The sequence below is a fragment of the Triticum aestivum genome, chromosome 5D (genome assembly GCF_018294505.1).
Source record: "Triticum aestivum cultivar Chinese Spring chromosome 5D, IWGSC CS RefSeq v2.1, whole genome shotgun sequence".
NCBI classification, from domain to species: domain Eukaryota; kingdom Viridiplantae; phylum Streptophyta; class Magnoliopsida; order Poales; family Poaceae; genus Triticum; species Triticum aestivum.
This window is the reverse complement of record NC_057808.1, coordinates 262,401,923-262,420,998: the sequence shown is the minus strand read 5'-3', so window position 1 is coordinate 262,420,998 and position 19,076 is coordinate 262,401,923. Positions and strand designations below refer to the sequence as shown.

The 19,076-nt window shown below is 41.3% G+C and overlaps 1 long non-coding RNA gene across 2 annotated transcripts; it reads right to left on the bottom strand.

The window, feature by feature from the left end:
• Positions 1-457: 457 nt before the first annotated feature.
• Positions 458-2,743, bottom strand: LOC123120689 (uncharacterized). Of its 2 annotated transcripts, none has more exons than XR_006459545.1 (3): positions 2,307-2,743; positions 1,213-1,269; positions 458-1,104 (listed from the first exon to the last, which is right to left on the bottom strand). It is a non-coding gene; the product is annotated as an uncharacterized lncRNA (long non-coding RNA). The 2 variants fall into 2 exon arrangements; XR_006459544.1 differs by having other exon boundaries at positions 458-1,053.
• Between the last annotated feature and the right edge of the window lie 16,333 nt (positions 2,744-19,076).

The following is a 19,076-nucleotide window of genomic DNA, read 5'->3' as shown; positions in this document are numbered from 1 at the left end:
TTGTAGCTCTGTTGCTTCCGATGGTACATGAGCTATCACTGTGGTTCATCTACTAATATATTTTTGTAGCTCTGTTTGCATGTGAACATTGTATACATGGCATGTACTATGAAAGAACAGTATGTACATGTCGGTATATTTTTTTCTATGTCACAGACATCTGATCCTATCGTTCTCCCTATATGTCGTCCAAACACATCTATATGAACCTATATGTCGTAAAAGTGCATATGTACTTCTCAGTTCTTATAGAGAACGAAAACTGGGTGGCACGCATTATCAGAGTTGTGTATAATCATTTAGGGAAATGTCAAAAAGTAAAAATCCCGTGAATTGGGAATAGAGAAATTCAAGTAGGTAGGAAGTAATGACATGCCAAATGATAAAGAATAGCACCACTGCAGCTACAAAATCGCAATCGTTTGCTCAAAGCTCTGAACTCAATTCACCCTGAAAAACATAGTCATCTGAAGTCAGACTGCATGATAGTCGGATGGGACAAAATCAATTGACTGTCTAAAACCTTCCATAGGGGACATACAAATATTTTGCGGTATATAGGTTCCTACTGACAGTTCAAGAAATGCAAACATATAGCACTATTATGTTAAATAGGTCACCCTAAACCATGCTATAGATTAACCATGGTCATGAGCCCAAGCATAATGACTACCCATACCAAGCAAAAAATAGGACCTTGGAGATATGTAATGTAAAGTCAAAAATAATAATTATCATGCTTTACTTTTGTTCCCTGAATCGATATTTTTAGAAAGCAAAATGGAAATACAAGGCACACATCATTAAGAAAGAGATGGTCATATTCTAATATTAACTCCTGCTCATTGTGGACGGAAGGCTATGTGGTAGAGCCAGCAGCCGACCAAAGCACCTGTATTAGGAGGGGATTTGTTACCTCGATGTGTTGATAAGGCAATGGATTGGTCATGTCCCACAGGATCACGCAGCGGACGTAGTCATTGACACATTGGGGAATCGGCTCGGGCTGGCCACTTCGTGGAAATCGACGGCGCGGCAGCACACTATGCTCGGCTGGGGTAAAGAACATCATGCGGTGAAATCTAATTATCTGGATGACATGATCTAAGTACACAAAATAAGATATCTTAATGGTTTTGTTAACTCAGATTATAAATCATAAAATTTATAAGAGGTAGCAAATTGTAAAAGAGACAAAGTTCGACAAATCACCTCTTTTCGTTCCATAAATCATGTGTTGTCCATATCATATAGCTTGGAGGATAATATCTGCCCATAGAAATGTTCAGAAAGAAGAAAAATGTTATTATCGACAAAATGAAATGTCAGAATGAAATATATTCAGAGCTCGAATGAAATCAGCAAAGTAAATAAACCCCTTTTCTTTAGATAATCAAAAAGGTCAGAGTAATGGACCACACATGACAATAACCAGCATAGTTAACTTCTACTATTTCATCTATCCCCAACGTATATATAACAAAACAGTATAGAGAGGTCGGATAGGACTGATATATTAACTTCCACATCAAAGATCTGTGTCCACACACACATCCGATTGACCTTGTCCAAGGCCAAAAGAACAGTAAGAAAATTGGGGAATGACAAGATAACTGATTTGAACATGCAGGACATTGTTACGTTCCTCACACGCAGAGGAACAGACTAACAATCAAGCAGGCAAGTAAATAAATATGAGGTAACAATATTATGTTTTTGTTCAGCAGCTGGTCTGATAAAAAATAATTGAAGAGTTAAGGAGAATATATGTCCACTTGAGTGGTTCCTTGGTAGACGAACTTTTTTCACGGGGGTTGGCAAGCAAACTTAATTGTAAATGTAGGCAGCAATAGTATACAGTACCAAAGATATGACAGTGTCGATGTAGTAGTTGCGACTGTATCTCATCTAACAACAATTCAAAGAGAGAAAACATGTATGTACGAGCTCACTAGGAAATCAAACCATTAGTCAACGTGGAGCACCATGAAAAGAGTAAACTTTAACTGAAGAATTGTTTGTTTTATTCTCACGTTGGTATTCTTCAGATCTGCATTAGGCCTTAGCTCTATCCACCTGCCATCATATTCTCTTACATTAAAGATTACCGAGGCAAATGTTAGACCACAATACATGGAGGACAGGTCGCTGGGGCAGGAAACTGGTTGTTGGGCGGGAGCATTTGGCTGCGGGCGACATGAATTCAGGGGACGGAGAGCGGAGACCAAGTGTGCAGCAGTGGGTACCCCGATCTACAGTGACCACGCATCCTAGGTCCTAACGATGGCGATGGGTGAATAGATTACCTCGAGGAGGAGAGCAAGCTCGGTACATGGCATTGGTGAGAGCAGAGGGAGGTCCATCCATGGCATGGCGACAGGGGCGCTGAGCGAGGAAGAAGCGCAGGATCCCCGCTCCTCTCCTGGCGCGCAAGCTCGTCCATCGAGGTGGAAGAAGACCGCCCTTCGGCGACGGCGGTGGTGACCTTTGCGTGATGTTGGTCGCCGGTTGTGTGCGCATGTGGCCGCCGCCTGGTCGCTCGATCTGCGCGGTCAGCGCCGTCAGATGAGCAGAGGGGAGGGGACGAGAGGGGGCAGCGGTGGGAGACGAGTTCGCTGGTTGTGGCGGCTGTGGGGGCGACAGCGGAGGGAGTGGAGTGGGTGACTCGGCCGAGATTAGGGATTTGTGTGTGCGGGAGTGGAGAGAGTGAGGGGAACGATAGAGCGAGGGGAAGGAGAAGGTGGGGGCTGTTTTTTTTTCTTTTTTTTTCTAGAAAGATATAGTGGGGCTGGTTGGGTCGTGCGGGATAGGATAGTGAGGGGAAGGAGAGAGCGGGCTATGCTTATTTGGGCCTTGGATCCCAAAATTTGTTGTACGAAAAAAAATATTATTCTCGAAAAACAAATTAATTGAACATGGATTATAGAAATAAAGATTTTTTATAATTATTAGATATATTCAGAATATCACACAAAAAACACAATTTTGAGAGAAGAAACAGAATATACTCGGTTTATGTTGGATTGCTTGCATGTTTTTATCTTTCGTCGGACAATTTTCCTTATCATGTATAAATAAATTAAAATGATCCAAGAAATTTCGGATGACTGCTTATTTATATATACAGCGAAAATTGGTTGTTTGCTCCTAGAGAATTGCAACATTTTTTTCTATGATCGCAGTATACCATATCCTAAATAGTAGAGATTTCGGATAATAATCATCAACATGTTATTTAGAGGTGAGCCTACAATTTGTTAAAATTGGGATGCCCCTGACTTTACTACAAAGCACTCTACATCTCACTCAGTTTAAATCGGGCACTGCTCATTTCTAACAAATGACCAGTGAATATATATTTTCCATACCATCATCATAAAAAAATTCTAACATTTGTTTCTATTACAGTACCTTTGTAGGTCATATAAAAAACTGGTGGAGTTGGATGTTGCTTTAAAACTGTCGACTGACATAGGATTGTTCTTCTTTGTATGTATGTTGCACATGATGTAATACTCAAATGGTATATTTCTATACATGTTTAATTTTGCAGAGTATCAGAGAGATGGGGATGGATCTTGTTGACGTTCAAACACAACTCATTTACAAGGTTCCTGGGGCGACATCGTCGAAAGGGGAAAAAACTCACCAAGTTGTATATAGCAAAACGATGTGCAAGCAATGATATCCCACAACAATCCGAAAATGATACACAAGGTTTTTACTTTCACTGTGATTATCTTTCTTTCCTTTCATCATTCACTAATTTCTCTCATTTGTGTATCATGATGATAGACTATGTTTGTATCCTACAGATATTACAGTCATCGAATTAGTCATGTCTGCCCCAAAAAAACCAAGTTCGTGAATATTGAAGATGCCTTGTTATCAAATGACCACTTGGAATGCCTTATAAAAGATGATATGTTCTTGCATGGCGGTGTAAGACTAATCACAAACATTTTGTACTTACTAACATAAACCATTTGAAGTATAATATCTGACATAAATATATTCTAAATGTTGAATTATAGGTGATAAATGTTTACATATATTGTATGCTTGCTCACGACAATATACGAGACAAAGCGGGTCAAAAGATACATATTATTAGCACGTTCGTATCTGGCCAGATAAAAGAAGACCGAGAAAATGACATAGACCCATCAAAATATTGTCCAGATAAAAGAAGACCGAGAAAATGACATAGACCCATCAAAATATTGTCACATCGTACAACATGTTAATACTGATATACAACAAGATGTGGTTAGTCTCACCTCATTATCCATGCAAAATACAAGCATTTATTTTGTTATCACTATATTCAAGATAATATGAATTTATGAAATTGCAAGAATGTGCCTAGCTATTTAGTTTTTTTCTTTATGCTCCGGTGGGACATTAAAGAATTGGTTCGTCCGGTTTGCACAGTCTGTATTCTCGGTTACACATTTATGACCTTTATTAATGCAAGATATTCATGCTCATGGTGATTTCATCCTTGTGTAGGATGGGTACGAGTTGAGGAAGACGTTTTAGTAACTTGTTCAAATATCATGCTGAGTGAAGCTAAAGACAATATCCTGCAAATGTGCGAGAATTTCTTAAACGCATCAAATAGATCTTAATTTGTAACACATTTTTACTTAGATCGTCAAATTACCTTTTTGTAATCAATCTACCTTGCAAGTGAAGTGGACTTAACTTATGTTTACATGTAAAACTTAACATGTATCATGTTTAATTGGCTCTAGCAAATATTTCAAAAGCCCGTGGCAACGCACGGGCATTCTACTAGTCATCATAAGTAGCAACTTTCTTCTCATCATAATCAATTGAAACCTCTTCTAAGATAGTGGAATCATTACTAAATAAAGTCATGACCTCTCCAAATCCACTTTCATAATTGTCACAATAAGATTCAACACCCTCCAAAATAGTGGGATCATTACTTCCTAAAGTTGACACTCTTCCAAACCCACTTTCATCAATATAATCATCATAAATAGGAGGCATGCTTTCATCATAATAGATATTCTCATCAAAACTTGGGGGACTAAACATATCATCTTCATCAAACATAGCATCCCCAAGCTTGTGGCTTTGCATATCATTAGCATCATGGGTATTCAAAGAATTCGTACTAACAACATTGCAATCATGCTCATCATTCACATATTTTATGCCAAGCATTCTATGTAATTCTTTCTAGTACTTGAGCACAATTTTCCTTCCCATCATTTTCACGAAAGACATTAAAAAGATGAAGCATATGAGGCACCCTCAATTCCATTTTTTGTAGTTTTATTTTATAAACTAAACTAGTGATAAAACAAGAAACAAAAAGATTCGATTGCAAGATCTAAAGATATACCTTCAAGCACTAAACTCCCCGGCAACGGCGCCAGAAACTGCTTAATGTCTACTACACAACCTTCTTCTTGTAGACGTTGTTGGGCCTCCAAGTGCAGAGATTTCTAGGACAGTAGCAAATTTCCCTCAAGTGGATGACCTAAGGTTTATCAATCCGTGGGAGGCGTAGGATGAAGATGGTCTCTCTCAAACAACCCTGCAACCAAATAACAAAGAGTCTCTTGTGTCCCCAACACACCCAATACAATGGTAAATTGTATAGGTGCACTAGTTCGGCGAAGAGATGGTGATACAAGTGCAATATGGATGGTAGATATAGGTTTTTGAAATCTGAAAATATAAAAACAGCAAGGTAACTAATGATAAAAGTGAGCGTAAATGGTATTGCAATGCTAGGAAACAAGGCCTAGGGTTCATACTTTCACTAGTGCAAGTTCTCTCAACAATAATAACATAATTGGATCATATAACTATCCCTCAATATGCAACAAAGAGTCACTCCAAAGTCACTAGTAGCGGAGAACAAACGAAGAGATTATGGTAGGGTATGAAACCACCTCAAAGTTATCCTTTCTGATCGATCTATTCAAGAGTCCGTAGTAAAATAACACGAAGCTATTCTTTCCGTTCGATCTATCATAGAGTTCATACTAGAATAACACCTTAAGACACAAATCAACCAAAAACCTAATGTCACCTAGATACTCCAATGTCACCTCAAGTATCCGTGGGTATGATTATACGATATGCATCACACAATCTCATATTCATCTATTCAACCAACACAAAGAACTTCAAAGAGTGCCCCAAAGTTTCTACTGGAGAGTCAAGACGAAAACGTGTGCCAACCCCTATGCATAAGTTCACAATGTTACGGAACTCGCCAGTTGATCACCAAAAAATACATCAAGTAGATCACGTGAATATCCCATTATCACCACAGATAAGCACATGCAAGACATACATCAAGTGTTCTCAAATCCTTAAAGACTCAATCCGATAAGATAACTTCAAAGGGAAAACTCAATACATTACAAGAGAGTAGAAGGGGAGAAACATCATAAGATCCAACTATAATAGCAAAGCTCGCGATACATCAAGATCGTACCACCTCAAGAACACGAGAGAGAGAGAGAGATCAAGCACATAGCTACTGGTACATACCCTCAGCCCCAAGGGTGAACTACTCCCTCCTCGTCATGGAGAGCGCCGGGATGATGAATATGGCCACCTGAGAGGGATTCCCCCCTTCGGCAGGGTGCCGGAACGGGTCTAGATTGGTTTTCGGTGGCTACAGAGGCTTGTGGCGGCGGAACTCCTGATCTAGGTTATGTTCTGGAGGTTTCTGTATATATAAGCGGTTTTGGCGTCGGGAACAAGTCAGGGGGGTCTCTGAGGCGGCCACGAGGTAGGGGGGCGCGCCCCCCACCCTCGTGGTGGCCTCGGGACTCTTCTGGACCATCTCCGGTACTCCGTGGGCTTCTACTGGTCCAAAAACAATCTCCGTTGAATTTCAGGTCAATTGGACTCCGTTTGGTTTTCCTTTTCTGCGATACTCAAAAACAAGGAAAAGATAGAAACTGGCACTGGGCTCTAGGTTAATAGGTTAGTCCCAAAAATCATATAAATGCATATAAAACATCCTAGATGGATAATATAATAGCATGGAACAATCAAAAATTATAGATACGTTGGAGACGTATCATATGTCTTGCATGTGCTTATCTGTGGTGACAATGGGATATTCACGTGATCTACTTGATGTATGTTTTGGTGATCAACTTGCGGGTTCTGTGACCTTGTGAACTTATGCATAGGGGTTGGCACACGTTTTCGTCTTGACTCTCCGGTAGAAACTTTGGGGCACTCTTTGAAGTTCTTTGTGTTGGTTTGAATAGATGAATCTGAGATTGTGTGATGCATATCGTATAATCAAACCTGTGGATACTTGTGGTGACATTGGAGTGTCTAGGTGACATTAGGGTTTTGGTGGATGTGTGTCTTAAGGTGTTATTTTAGTACGAACTCTAGGGCTGTTTGTGACACTTATAGGAATAGCCCAATAGATTGATCAGAAAGAATAACTTTGAGGTGGTTTCGTACCCTACAATAATCTCTTCATTTGTTCTCCGCTATTAGTGACTTTGGAGTGACTCTTTGTTGCACGTTGAGGGGTTGTTATATGATCTAATTATGTTATCACTGTTGAGAGAACTTGCACTAGTGAAAGTATGAACCCTAGGCCTTATTTCCTAGCATTGCAATACCGTTTTCGCTCACTTTTACCGTTAGTTGCCTTGCTATTTTTATATTTTCATATTACAAATACTTATATCTACTATCCATATTGCACTTGTATCACCATCTCTTCGCCGAACTAGTGCACCTATACAATTTACCATTGTATTGGGTGTGTTGGGGAGACAAGAGACTCTTTGTTATTTGGTTGCAGGGTTGCTTGAGAGAGACCATCTTCATCCTACACCTCCCACGGATTGATAAACCTAAGGTCATCCACTTGAGGGAAATTTTCTACTGTCCTACAAACCTCTGCACTTGGAGGCCCAACTACGTCTACAAGAAGAAGGTTGCATAGTAGACATCAGTGGGTTGTGCTCCCCTCAGAGAACCCCCCGGGCGCTTCTCCGGCCCACTGGATGTCTTCTGGTCCAAAAATATCCACAAAAAGTTTCGCTGCATTTGGACTCCGTTTGGTATTGATTTCCTGCGATGTAAAAAACGTGTAGAAAACAGCAACTGGCACTTGGCACTATGTCAATAGGTTAGTACCAAAAATGATATAAAATGACTATAAAATGATTATAAAACATCCAAGAATGATAATATAACAGCATGGAACAATCAAAAACTATAGATACGTTGGAGACGTATCAATTATGCTTAATGCTCGCTTATGAGATTATTCGTTTCTTGGTTGGTCGCTTCTCAATCTTTTGCTACCCTTCATTTTGCACTAAGTATGATCACTACTTGTGCATTCAAAATCCTTTAAACCAGTTTTGCCACATGAGTCCACTATACCTACCTATATGCAGTATTCTTTTGCCGTTCTAAGCAAATTTGTATGTGCCATCTCTAATATTCAAAATAAATTTCTCTTTTGTGTGCTCGTACCGCTCGTGAGGCGGTTAGCGATGGCTAATATTTTCCATGCTAGATGTGTTATTCTCACGATGAGTGTTTATTCACTTGTCATTGCACGAGAGTAAGGCAAAGGTATTAGGGATGCCCAGTCCCGAAATGAAAAATGAATTTACATTATGTTGTCAAATAATAAATTCCTTGGAAAGTGTTGGTATGGAAGGCACCCATGGATACGGTTAGCCATGGAAAGTGAAAGTATGGTTGAAAAAGGAAAACTTTATTTTCTGTTTGGGAACCGCCTATGATATATCTAGCATGGAAAGTGTTGGGAACTCTAACTCATTTTCGTTGGTGGGAAAAGTATGCCTCTCAAAATGTTTTTATCTCTAAATTTTTGTTTGAGCTCTGGCACCTGTACAAATCCCTACTTCCCTCCGCGAAGGGCCTTTCTTTTACTTTATGCAATTTGTATTTTTTATTTTGAGTCTCCATCTTCTCTTATAAAGCACCAACTAGGAGGCACTATGATCGTACTTGAGCATTGGGCGTAGCTAATATGCGAGTGTGTTTCATGAATGGATCAATGATTAAGCATGATGGGGTAGGGATAACTTATTTTAGCGTTGGTGTTTTGAAAGACATGGTTGCTTGTTGATATGCTTGAGTATTTTAGTCTCATGTCAAAACTAGACTATTGCTTTGAACAATATAAAAGTCCAAACGTCCATGCTATAAAGAAAAGAATATGAGATGACATGTTAGGCAGCATTCCACATCAAAAATTCTGTTTTTATCATTTACCTACTCGAGGACGAGCAGAAATTAAGCCCGGGGATGCTGATACGTCTCCAACGTATCTATAACTTTTTATTGTTCCATGTTGTTATATTATAATTCTTGGATGTTTTATAATCATTTTATAGTCATTTTATATCATTTTTTGGTACTAACCTATTGACATAGTGCCAAGTGCCAGTTGCTGTTTTTTCCATGTTTTTTACATCGCAGGAAATCAATATCAAACGGAGTCCAAACGCAGTGAAACTTTTTGTGGATTTTTTTGGACCAGAAGACAGCCAGTGGGCCGAAGAAGCCCCTGGGGGCTGCTCCGAGGGGAGCACAACCCACCAGGGCGCGCCTGGAGGCCCAGGCGCGCCCTGGTGGGTTATGCCCACCTTGGGTGCCCCCCGGACCGCCTCTTTACTCTATAAATACCCCAATATTCCAGAAACCCTAGGGGAGTCGACGAAAATCAATTCCAGCCGTCGCATAGTCCAGAACCACCAAATTCCAATCTAGACACCATCACGGAGGGGTTCACCACTTCCATTGGTGCCTCTCCGATGATGCGGGAGTAGTTCTTTGTAGACCTTTGGGTCCGTAGTTAGTAGCTAGATGGCTTCCTCTCTCTCGTTTGATTCTCAATACAATGGTCTCTTGGAGATCCATATGATGTAACTCTTTTTGCGGTGTGTTTGTTGGGATCGGATGAACTTTGAGTTTATGATCAGATCTATCTTTTTATCCATGAAAGTTATTTGAGTTTTTTTGATCTCTTATATGCATGATTACTTATAGCCTCGTATTTCTTCTTCGATATTTGGTTTCCAACTTGATCTATTTATCTTGCAATGGGAAGAGGTGCTTTGTAGTGGGTTCGATCTTACGATGCTTGATCCCAGTGACAGAAGGGGAACCGATAAGTATCGTTGCTACTAAGGATAAAACGATGGGGTATATTTCTACATAAATAGATCTTATCTACATCATGTCATCGTTCTTATTGCATTACTCTGTTTCTCCATGAACTTAATACACTAGATGCATGCTGGATAGCGGTCGTGTGGAGTAATAGTAGTAGATGCAGGCAGGAGTCGGTCTACTAATCTTGGACGTGATGCCTATATAATGATCATTGCTTGGATATCGTCATGATTATTTGAAGTTCTATCAATTGCCCAACAGTAATTTGTTCACCCACCGTTTGCTATTTTCCTCGAGAGAAGCCACTAGTGAAACATACGGCCCCCGGGTCTCTTTCTCATATTATTTGCCTTTGCAATCTATTTTCCTTTGCTTTTATTTTCAAATCTATTAAACCATAAATACAAAAATACCTTGCTGCACTTTATTTTATTTGGCGTTCGATCTATCAATATTTACTACTCTCTCACGTCCGTTTGCCAATTTCTAGCGCCGTTGCCCGAAAGGGATTGACAACCCCTTTTACACGTCGGGTTGCGAGTATTTGTTATTTGTGTGCAGGTGTTGTTTACGTAGTGTTGCTTGGTTCTCCTACTGGTTCAATAACCTTGGTCTCATCACCGAGGGAAATACCTACCGCCGCAGTGCTGCATCAGCCCTTCCTCTTTGGGGAAATACCGATGTAGCTTCAAGCCGCATCAGTCACATACAATTCCTTCAACCCTGCATTGTCAGTGATACTTGTGGTATCCTCAGATGAGGAATTTGTGACCACAGAAACAGTTGAAAAATTTGCAGCAATAGAAGCATTTGAACTTTCAGGAGAAGAATTAGCAGATTCACATTCAATGCATTTCAAACATGGTGGAATGAATTCATCCTAAGTGAAACTGATCGGTTGAGCAAGCAATGAATCATGCTCCTTCTGAAGATCTTCATAACTCACCCTTACCTTCTCAAGATCTTGCTTTCTCTGAAGAAATTCATAAGAAAGTTTCTCATGATCAGCTAAGAGAGTGTTATGATGACTCTGAAGGTTATCAAACTTAGTCTGAAGTCTCTGAAGATTTTCAGTCAGAGTTTGAATTCGATCCATTTCTTCACCCAACAGGTCAACGCTTTTGTCTAGCAAATTTTGAACCTTTTCGAAAGCTTTTTGTTGTTTATTGGCAAAAGTAGCAAGCTTGGAATAGCTGGGTCCAAGATCATCGTCAGATTCATCATCACTAGACTCGGATGAGGAACATTCGGTTACCTTGGCACCTTTTGCCATGAGGCATGGTGCTGAAGATGATGGTTCAGGTTCAAAAGTTGTTGTTTTGAGTGATTCCTTGAAATCCTCAAACCAGGGATCATGACAAGTTCGATGACCTTCATAGACGTCAGAGATTCGATCCCAGATAAGCTTCGCATTGCAGAGATGCATAATGAGCCTGAACTTGTTTCTGGATGGGCAGGAGCAGATGATGTCCTTCGCCATGATGTCAAGTCGAGTGTACTTGCGAATATCATCAGCATCCGCCATTTTGCATAGACCGATAAGACCAATCTTAGTGACGGTCCACAGCTCGTTGTTCATCACCATAAGGCGTTTCCTCATCATGGCCTTCCACTTGGGATAATTATGACCGTCAAAGATGGGGCATGTCACTTTCTTCATTCCTGCGGTCGACATAACTAAAATTCCAGGTGGTTAAACTAAAATCACACAGAACAAGGGAGTACCATGCTCTGATACCAATTGGAAGTGCGTTATATCGACTACAGGGGGGTGAATAGGCGATTTTTACAAATTCGTTAATGAGTAAATTCAACTTGAGGAATTTCCTAAGTCACGAACTGCAGGCATCGGAATAAGTACTTAGGTGTATGCAAAACAGAGAAGTACCATAGTCATCATGATGAAATAAAACATACACAGAGCACAAGTAGCGAGTAAACATGATAAGCAGGCTGAAGACAAAGTGACTGAAGAATATGGATTGAGGAAATTGAGAAAGTCTTCAGTCAAAGTCTTCAAACAGTAACAGTCAAGTTCATCAACACATGAATGAGGAAATGAAAGGGTTGAGGAAATAGAACCAGTAGCTTGGTGAAGACGATGATTTGGTAGACTAGTTCCAACTGCTGTGACAGTCGTACGTCTGGTTGGAGCGGCTAGGTATTTAAACCCGAGGACACACAATCCTCACCGTATTCTCCTTGAGCTAAGATCACACTGACCTCGCCCAATCACTCGTGGTAAGTCTTTAGGTGACTTCCAAACCTTCACAGACTCGGTCACTCGGCAATCCACAATTCTTCTTGGATGCTCTAGACCATAATGCCTAACCATCTGGAGGATGCATAGTCCTCAAAGGTAACAAGCGTCGCTTCCACATAGGAACAATCTCTTCAGTGATGCTCAATCACTTTGGGTTTGTAGGTGTTTGGGTTTGGGTTTTCCTCACTGGTGATTTTCGCTCAAAGTCCTCAGAGGATGGGATGCTCTCTGATGTCTACTATGCAACTTTATTCTTGTAGACACGTGTTGGGCCTCCAAGCGCAGAGTTTTGTAGGACAGCAACAATTTTCCCTCAAGTGGATGACCTAAGGTTTATCAATCCGTGGGAGGCGTAGGATGAACATAGTCTCTCTCAAACAACCCTGCAATCAAATACAAGAAATCTCTTGTATCCCCAACACACCCAATACAACGGCCATTTGTATAGGTGCACTAGTTCGGCGAAGAGATGGTGATAAAAGTGTAATATGGATGGTAGAAATATATTTTTATAATCCGAATAAATAAAAACAGCAAGGTAGTAAATAGTAAACAGGCACAAAAATGGTATTGCAATGCTTGAAAATGAGGCCTAGGGTCCGTACTTTCGCTAGTGCAATCTCTCAACAATGCTAATATAATTGGATCATATAACCACCCCTCAAAGTGCGATGAAGAATCACTCCAAAGTTCCTATCTAGCGGAGAACATAAGACGGAAATATTTGTAGGGTACGAAACCACCTCAAAGCTATTCTTTCCGATCGATCTAACCAAGAGTTCATACTAAAATAACACCAATTAATTTCAGATTCATAATACTCAATCCAACACAAAGAACCTCAAAGAGTGCCCCAAGATTTCTACCGGAGAAACAAAGACAAGAATGTGCATCAACCCCTATCCGCGAGTTGAGTGCCAAAACATATATCAAGTGAATCAATATGATACCCCATTGTCACCACGAGTATTCATATGCAAGACATATATCAAGTGCTCTCAAATCCATAAAAGTATTCAATCTGATAACAACAAAATCTCAAAGGGAAAAACTCAATTCATCACAACAAGATAGAGAGGGGAAAACACCATATGATCCGACTATATTAACAAAGCCCGCGATACATCAAGATCGTGACATCTCAAGAACACGAGAGAGATTAAACACATAGCTACTGGTACAAACCCTCAGCCCCGAGGGTGGACTACTCCCTCCTCATTGTGGTGGCCGCCGCGATGATGAAGATGGCCACCGGTGATGATTCCCCCCCTCCGGCAGGGTGCGGAACGGGGTCTAGATTGGTTTTCGGCGGCTACAGAGCCTTGCGTCAGCGGAACTTCTGATCTACTTTAACTCCGAGGGTTTTTGGAATATTTGTGAATTTATAGGGTAAAGAGGGGGTGGGGGAGGCCACCGAGGTGGGCACAACCCACCTGGGCGCGCATGGCCCCCCAGGCGCGCCCTAGTCGGTTGTGCCCCCCTCGGGGCACCACCCAGGTGCTGCTCTGACCCATTGGTGGTCTTCTGGTCCATAAAAAAACCACAAAAAGTTTCGCAGTGTTTGGACTCCGTTTGATATTGATTTCCTGCGATGTAAAAAACAAGCAAAAAACAGCAACTGGCACTGGGCACTGGGTCAATAGGTTAGTCCCAAAAAATGATGTAAATGAAGGAAATATGCCCTAGAGGCAATAATAAAGTTGTTATTTTATATTTTCTTATATCATGATAAATGTTTATTATTCATGCTAGAATTGTATTAACCGGAAACTTGATACATGTGTGGATACATAGACAAAACACCGTGTACCTAGTAAGCCTCTACTAGACTAGCTCGTTAATCAAAGATGGTTAAGTTTCCAAACCATAGACATGTGTTATCATTTGATGAACGGGGTCATCTCATTAGGAGAATGATGTGATGTACAAGACCAATCCGTTAGCTTAGCATGTTGATCGTTCAGTTTTATTGCTATTGCTTTCTTCATGTCATATACATATTCCTTTGACTATGAGATTATGCAACTCCCGGATACCGGAGGAATACCTTGTGCAACTCCCGGATTACGTAACTGGGTGATTGTAAAGATGCTCTACAGGTATCTCCGAAGGTGTTTGTTGGGTTGGCATAGATCGAGATTAGGATTTGTCACTCCGAGTATCGGAGAGGTATCTCTGGGCCCTCTCGGTAATGCACATCATGATAAGCCTTTGCAAGCAATATGACTAATGAGTTAGTTGCGGGATGATGCATTACCAAACAAGTAAAGAGACTTGCCGGTAACGAGATTGAACTAGGTATGAGGATACCGACGAACGAATCTTGGGCAAATAACATACCGATGACAAAGGGAATAACGTATGTTGTTATTGCAGTTTGACCGATAAAGATCTTCGTAGAATATGTAGGAACCAATATGAGCATCCAAGTTCCGCTGTTGGTTATTGATCCTAGATGTGTCTCGATCATGTCTACATAGTTCTCGAACCCGTAGGGTCCGCACGCTTAACGTTCGGTGATGATTTGTATTATGAGTTATGTGTTTTGGTCACCGGAGATTGTTCGGAGTCCCGGATGAGATCATGGACATGACGAGGAGTCTCAAAATGGTCGAGAGGTAAAGATTGATACATTGGATGATAGTATTTGGACACCGGAATGGTTCCGGGATGTTTCAGATATTTATCGAAGAACCGAGGGGTTACCGGAACCCCCGAGGAAGTAATGGGCCAACATGGGCCATAGGGGAGAGAGAGGGGAGCCCACAAGGGGTGCCCCCCATGGGCTGTCCGAATTGAACAAGGGGAAGGGGGTGTGGCCCCCCTTTCCTCTCCCCCTCTCCCTCTCCTTCCCTCTTTCCCTCTCCATGAGAAGGAAAAAGGGGGGCGAATCCTACTAGGACTAGAGTCCTAGTAGGACTCCCCCCTCTTGGCGCGCCCCCTGGTGGTCGGCCTCCTCCTCTCCCTCCTTTATATACGTGGGCTGGGCACCCCTTGGAGACACACCAATTGTTCCAAGCCGTGTGCGGCGTCTCTCTCCACGGTTTACTCCTCCGGTCATATTCACGCAGTGCTTAGGCGAAGCCCTACCCGGATCACTTCACCATCACCGTCACCACGCCGTCGTGCTGACGGGACTCTCCCTTGACACTTTGTTGGATAAAAAGTTCGAGGGACTTCATTGAGCTGAACGTGTGCAGAACTCGGAGGTGCGGTACGTTCGGTGCTTGATCGGTCGGAACGAGAAGAAGTTCGACTACATCAACCACGTTGTCAAACGCTTCCGCTTTCGGTCTACGAGGGTACGTGGACACACTCTCCCCTCTCGTTGTTATGCATCTCCTAGATAGATCTTGCGTGATCGTAGGATTTTTTTTTGAAATTGCATGCTATGTTCCCCAACAGTGGCATCCGAGCCAAGTCCATACGTAGATGATATGCATGAGTAGAACACAAAGAGTTGTGGGTGATAATAGTCAAACTGCTTACCGCCAACGTCTTATTTTGATTCGGCGGTATTGTTGATTGAAGCAGCCCGGACCAACCTTACATGACCACGTTCATGAGACCGGTTCCACCGACAGACATGCAATTTTTTTGCATAAAGGTGGCTGGCGGGTGTCTATTTCTCCAACTTTAGTTGAATCGAATTTGACTACGGTCGGTCCTTGTTTAAGGTTAAAACAACACACTTGACAAAAAATCATTGTGGTTTTGATGCGTAGCTAAGAACGGTTCTTGCTAGAAGCCCGTAGCAGCCACGTAAAACTTGCAACAACAAAGTAGAGGACGTCTAACTTGTTTTTGTGGGGCATGTTGTGATGTGATATGGTCAAGACATGATGTGATATAAGCTATTGTGTGAGATGATCATGTTTTGTAAAAGTTATCGGCAACTGGCAGGAGCCTTATGGTTGTCGCTTTATTGTATAAAATGCAATCGCCATGTAATCGCTTTACTTTATCACTATGCGGTAGCGATAGTTGTAGAAGCAATAGTTAGCGAGACGACAACGACGCTACGATGGAGATCAAGGTGTCAAGCCGGTGACAATGGAGATCATGACGGTGCTTTGGAGATGGAGATCAAAGGCACAAGATGATGATGGCCATATCATGTCACATATTTTGATTGCATGTGATGTTTATCTTTTATGCATCTTATTTTGCTTAGTACGGCGGTAGCATTATAAGATGATCCCTCACTAAATTTCAAGGTATAAGTGTTCTCCCTGAGTATGCACCGTTGCGACAGTTCGTCGTGCCGAGACACCACGTGATGATCGGGTGTGATAAGCTCTACGTTCACATACAACGGGTGCAAGACAGTTTTGCATGTGCAGAATACTCGGGTTAAACTTGACGAGCCTAGCATATGCAGATATGGCCTGGGAACACTGAGACCGAAAGGTCGAACGTGAATCATATAGTAGATATGATCAACATAGAGATGTTCACCATTGAAAACTACTCCATCTCACGTTTTGATCGGACAAGGTTTAGTTGATATGGATCACGTGATCATTTAGATGACTAGAGGGATGTCTATCTAAGTGGGAGTTCTTTAGTAATATGATTAGTTGAACTTAAATTTATCATGAACTTAGTCCCGATAGTTTTTGCATATCTATGTTGTTGTAGGTCAATGGCCCGTCCTACCGTTCCCTTGAATTTTAATGCGTTCCTAGAGAAAGCTAAGTTGAAAGATGATAGTAGCAATGATGCGGACTATGTCCGTGATATGAGGATTATCCTCATTGCTGCACAGAAGAATTATGTCCTTGATGCACCGCTAGGCGACGGACCTATTGCAGGAGCAGATGCAGACGTCATGAACGTTTGGCAAGCTCGGTATGATGACTACTTGATAGTTTAGGGCGCTATGCTTTACGGCTTAGAACCGGGACTTCGAAAATGTTTTTAACGCCACAGAGCATATAAGATGTTCCAAGAGCTGAAATTTGTATTTCAGACTCATGCCCGAGTCGAGAGGTATGAGAGCTCTAACAAGTACTTTGCCTACAAGATGGAGGAGAATAGCTCAACCAGTGAGCATGTGCTTAGAATGGCTGAGTACTACAATCGCTTGAATCAAGTGGGAGTTAATCTTCCAGATAAGATAGTGATTGACAGAGTTCTCTAGTCACTATCACCAAGTTAGTGGAACTCCGTGATGAACTATAATATGCAAGGGATGACGGAAACGATTCCCGAGCTCTTCGCGATGCTAAAGTCGGCGAGGGTAGAAATCAAGAAAGAGCATCAAGTGTTGATGATTAACAAGACCACTAGTTTCAAGAAAAGGGTCAAAGGAAAAGAAAGGGAACTTCAAGAAAGAATGGCAAGCAAGTTGCCACTCCCGTGAAGAAACCCAAAGCTAGACCTAAGCCTGAAACTGAGTGCTTCTACTGCAAAGGGAATGGTCACTCAAAGAGGAACTACCCCAAATACTTGGCGGATAAGAGCGATGCCAAAGTGAACAAAGGTATATTTGATATACATGTTATTGATGTGTACTTTACTAGTGTTCATAGTAACCCCAGGGTATTTGATATCAGTTCAGTTGCTAAGATTAGTAACTCCAAGGTTGACAAGGTCACCATCGCACACTCCCTCTACCTTCGAGATTAGTGTTGGACCAAAATAAATGTTATTTGGTGTTTGCGTTGAGCATGAATATGATTGGATCATGTTTATTGCGATATGGTTATTCATTTAAGTCGGAGAATAATTGTTGTTCTGTTTACATGAATAAAACCTTCTATGGTCATACACCCAATGTAAATGGTTTATTGAATCTCGATTGTAGTGATACACATATTCATAATATTGATGCCAAAAGATGCAAAGTTGATAATGATAGTGCAACATATTTGTGGCACTTTTGTTTAGGTCATACTGGTGTAAAGCGCATGAAGAAACTCCATGCGGATGGACTTTTGGAATCACTTGATTATGAATCATTTGATACTTGCGAACCATGCCTCATGGGCAAGATGACTAAAACTCCGTTCTCTGGAACAATGGAGCGAGCCACTGACTTATTGGAAATAATACATACCGATGTATGCGGTCCGATGAGTGTTGTGGCTCACGGCGGGTATCATTATTTTCTGACCTTCACAGATGATTTGAGAAGATATGGGTGCATCTACTTGATGAAACACAAGTCTGAAACATTTGAAAAGTTCAAAGAATTTCAGAGTGAAGTGGAGAATCATCGTAACAAGAAAATAAAGTTTCTACGATCTGATCACAGAGGCGAATATTTGAGTTACGAGTTTGGCCTTCATTTAAAACAATGTGGAATAATTTCACAACTCACGCCACCTGGAACACCACAGCATAATGGTGTGTCTGAACGTCATAACTGTACTTTATTAGATATGGTGCGATCTATGATGTCTCTTACCGATTTACCACTATCGTTTTGGGGTTATGCATTAGAGACAGCTGCATTCACGTTAAATAGGGCACCGTCTAAATCCGTTGAGACGATACCGTATGAACTGTGGTTTAGCAAGAAACCTAAGCTGTCATTTCTTAAAGTTTGGGGTTGCGATGCTTATGTGAAAAAGCTTCAGCCTGATAAGCTCGAACCCAAATCGGGTAGATGCATCTTCATAGG